Source organism: Lithobates pipiens, unplaced genomic scaffold (assembly GCF_037356315.1).
Source record: "Lithobates pipiens isolate NorthernLeopardFrog02 unplaced genomic scaffold, aLitPip1_a1.2 Scaffold_93, whole genome shotgun sequence".
Lineage (NCBI taxonomy): Eukaryota > Metazoa > Chordata > Amphibia > Anura > Ranidae > Lithobates > Lithobates pipiens.
Window position 1 is genome coordinate 781,304 of NW_027507916.1, and position 3,263 is coordinate 784,566.

The window sequence follows — 3,263 nt, forward strand, 5'->3', positions numbered from 1 at the left end:
CAAAGTTGTGAAGAAGAGCCTAGAAAATACCTGAAAGGTAGCCGAGTGCTCCACCTACTGGCTGACACTGAGAATACAGAACAATCACACCTACCTGCAAGAAATCTATTCTAAGGTGTGTAATAAAATCCATACAAACCCACGACATTCACTTCATTCCTTTACATTTTATCCCATCGCTAATCTGCACTCCACATATAATTCCAGTCTCTGGGGAGAATCTTGGCGATTATGTTGGCCGGGAATCGAACCCGGGTCGTCTGCTTGGAAAGCAGCTGTGCTCACCACTGCACCACCAACACAAAAAGTTGCATGTTTTTGTTGTGTGGGGGGAAACCGGAGTACCCGGGGAAAACCCACGCAAGCACAGGGAGAACATGCAAACTCCATGCAGATGGTGTCCTGGTCAGGTCTTGAACCGAGGACCCCAGTGCTGCAAGACTCACCTCTAAGCCTCTGTGCTGCCCCATCTTAATGTGGAACTTCACCTAAAAAGGGAAGTTCCCCTCCTCCTCCTCCTCCCTCGCTCCTCCTCCGCATCTTCAACCTGAACCCTGAAGGGGCGGGGACAGGACACCTCACCTGGGAATGGAAGGCTTGCTCCTAATAGATGGTGGAGACAGTCCACTGACAATACTGCTTTATATTTGTTGTGTCTTCCCCTTCACACAGCACAACTTCAACAACATTCGAAAAATTTCTACTCACCTGTAAAGGGGGAACTCCATGCAAACAAAATTACCTCCAAAATCTATACCAGACCCCCATCCGTGCACCCAGCCTGGCAGGCCAGGAAAGAGGGGGTGAGCATGCACCTCCCCCAACAGGGGCAGGCTGGGCCGGGGGGCAGGGGCAGCGGACTTATCTAACACCCTCCCCCCCACCAGCGAACTTATCTACCACCCTACCCCCCAGTGGACTTATCTAACACCCTCCCCCCCACCAGCGAACTTATCTAACACCCTCCCCCCACCAGCGGACTTATCTACCACCCTACCCCCCAGTGGACTTATCTAACACCCTCCCCCCCACCAGCGGACTTATCTAACTCCCTCCCCCCCACCAGCCTACTTATCTAACACCCCCCCACCAGCGAACTTATCTAACTCCCTCCCCCCCTCCAGCGGGCTTATCTAACACCCTCCCCCCACCAGCGGACTTATCTAACACCCTCCCCCCACCAGCCTACTTATCTAACACCCTCCCCCCCACCAGCGGACTGATCTAACACCCTCCACCCCACCAGCGGACTTATCTAACACCCTCCCCCCCACCAGCGGACTTATCTAACACCCTCCCCCCACCAGCGGACTGATCTAACACCCTCCCCCCCACCAGCGGACTTATCTAACACCCTCCCCCCACCAGCGGACTTATCTAACACCCTCCCCCCACCAGCCTACTTATCTAACACCCTCCCCCCCACCAGCGGACTTATCTAACACCCTCCCCCCACCAGCGGACTTATCTAACACCCTCCCCCCCACCAGCGGACTTATCTAACACCCTCCCCCCACCAGCGGACTTATCTAACACCCTCCCCCCCACCAGCCTACTTATCTAACACCCTCCCCCCCACCAGCGGACTTATCTAACACCCTCCCCCCTACCAGTGGACTTTCCCAACCAATCACCCCCTCCGGCATGCACGGCCAGCAGCACAGACACACAGCCACCTCCTAGACCCCCCGGTCAGTGGTGCGGACTGATCTGGGAGGACACCCGCCCGCTGCATGCCTGCCACTTACCCCATCTTAGTGGTGGGTCAGGCAGCAGGTGAATTGCAGCACGATACATATAGGGGGTGGAGAGGAGAGAGGGGGCGGCGCCCTGGTGCCCCTAATGGGCCTGCATTGCATTTTAGTTCTTCTGCTTTGAATGGAGCCCTCAGTGAGCTGATTTGGTGGTTCAATGGACCACTTGACTGGACTAGCTCTGTGGAAAGAGAAAAAGAAGAGATATTACAGAATGTTACACACGACTATGGCCTTCCATCTACATTAAAGACGTCCCTCAGTTTTCTAGTACTGATCAGTTTATGCCAATTCCCCAAATGTCCATTTATATAAGGTGGTCTTCTCCACAGAAGCAGCTGGCCAGATACTTGGCGGAGGTTTTGGTGTTGGGTAGAGGAACCCTCTCTATATGTTTAGCTAGTGCCATGAGCCAAGTCATCTTAGGTACTGGAGGAGAACAAATGCCATAGAGGAGAACATTACTTTACTGGGATCCCTGAGGGAAGTTAGAGGAACACTTAATGGGATGTCCCAACTGGGCTGACCAACCACTGCCAAGCAAGCCGGAAAACCTTTCCTAATCACTATTCTTCCCCCTGGACAAAGCACCCCCCTCCCCCACCTTCCTCATAACACTAGGAAAGGAACATTCATCAAAGATCTGCAACTTTGGAAAATTCCATATGAACTGAGATTTGGTCCCCTCTAAAATGTCCTCCAGATACCAAAAGGTTTTGTTCTCCCTCCTCTAATCCACAACTGCCCCCGTGTATGGGAGATCGTACTTCATAGACAGGGGACTTTATCCTAGATAACTATGTAACTACAGGAAAGGATACTTACTATTATGGTCCGGCCATATTCCCGATAATCGGGATGGATCTCAGAAAGTTTATGAATAGTCCAGCATTGTGAGTCTGTTGTGTGGTTGTGTCAGGCCGGGATGAAGTTGGGTATGCATCCTCAGTGACCATAGCTTCTTCTTCACTCCTGTAAGAGAAATTGGAAGGTAAATCATTTGTTATTTTTTACTAAAGTTATGAGATGTTGTAAAATGTCATTAGAAGGACTGGGAGAGATCATTTGTCAGCCTGGACTGATGTGCCGGGCCAAGAAGGAAGCAAGCATGGCCGCTGCCTTGGTGGTGTATTGGAGTCTTGCCTCCCCCTTTCCTCTGCCACCTTCTGGCCAGAAAATAAGGAACCCTCCATGGACATGGCTGAATATTGCCCATGCGGGGGTCTAGTCTGTGTTTCCAGGGAAAGAGATAGCTCCTCATACGGCTAGAAGGAACATGACAATGTAGCCATTTTATCCTTAAATGAGGCTTCTTGGCCGTATACAACTTAACTAAAAAACATGTACAATGAATCCCCAGGACATAATAACAGTGTACTCGGCACTCCTAACTCCACACCCAAATATACACCTAGGGGAATACATTAGTATCTGGATCTTCAGCATAATCTGCAATGCCATTAATGGCTGGATGGAAGGACATTATATGGTCCTACTGCATAGGTGGCA

General features: G+C 51.2%; 1 non-coding gene across 1 annotated transcript; it reads right to left on the reverse strand.

The window, feature by feature from the left end:
- Positions 1–230: 230 nt before the first annotated feature.
- TRNAG-UCC (transfer RNA glycine (anticodon UCC)) lies at positions 231–302 on the reverse strand. Its single transcript has one exon. It is a non-coding gene; the product is annotated as a tRNA-Gly (tRNA).
- Positions 303–3,263: the final 2,961 nt, after the last annotated feature.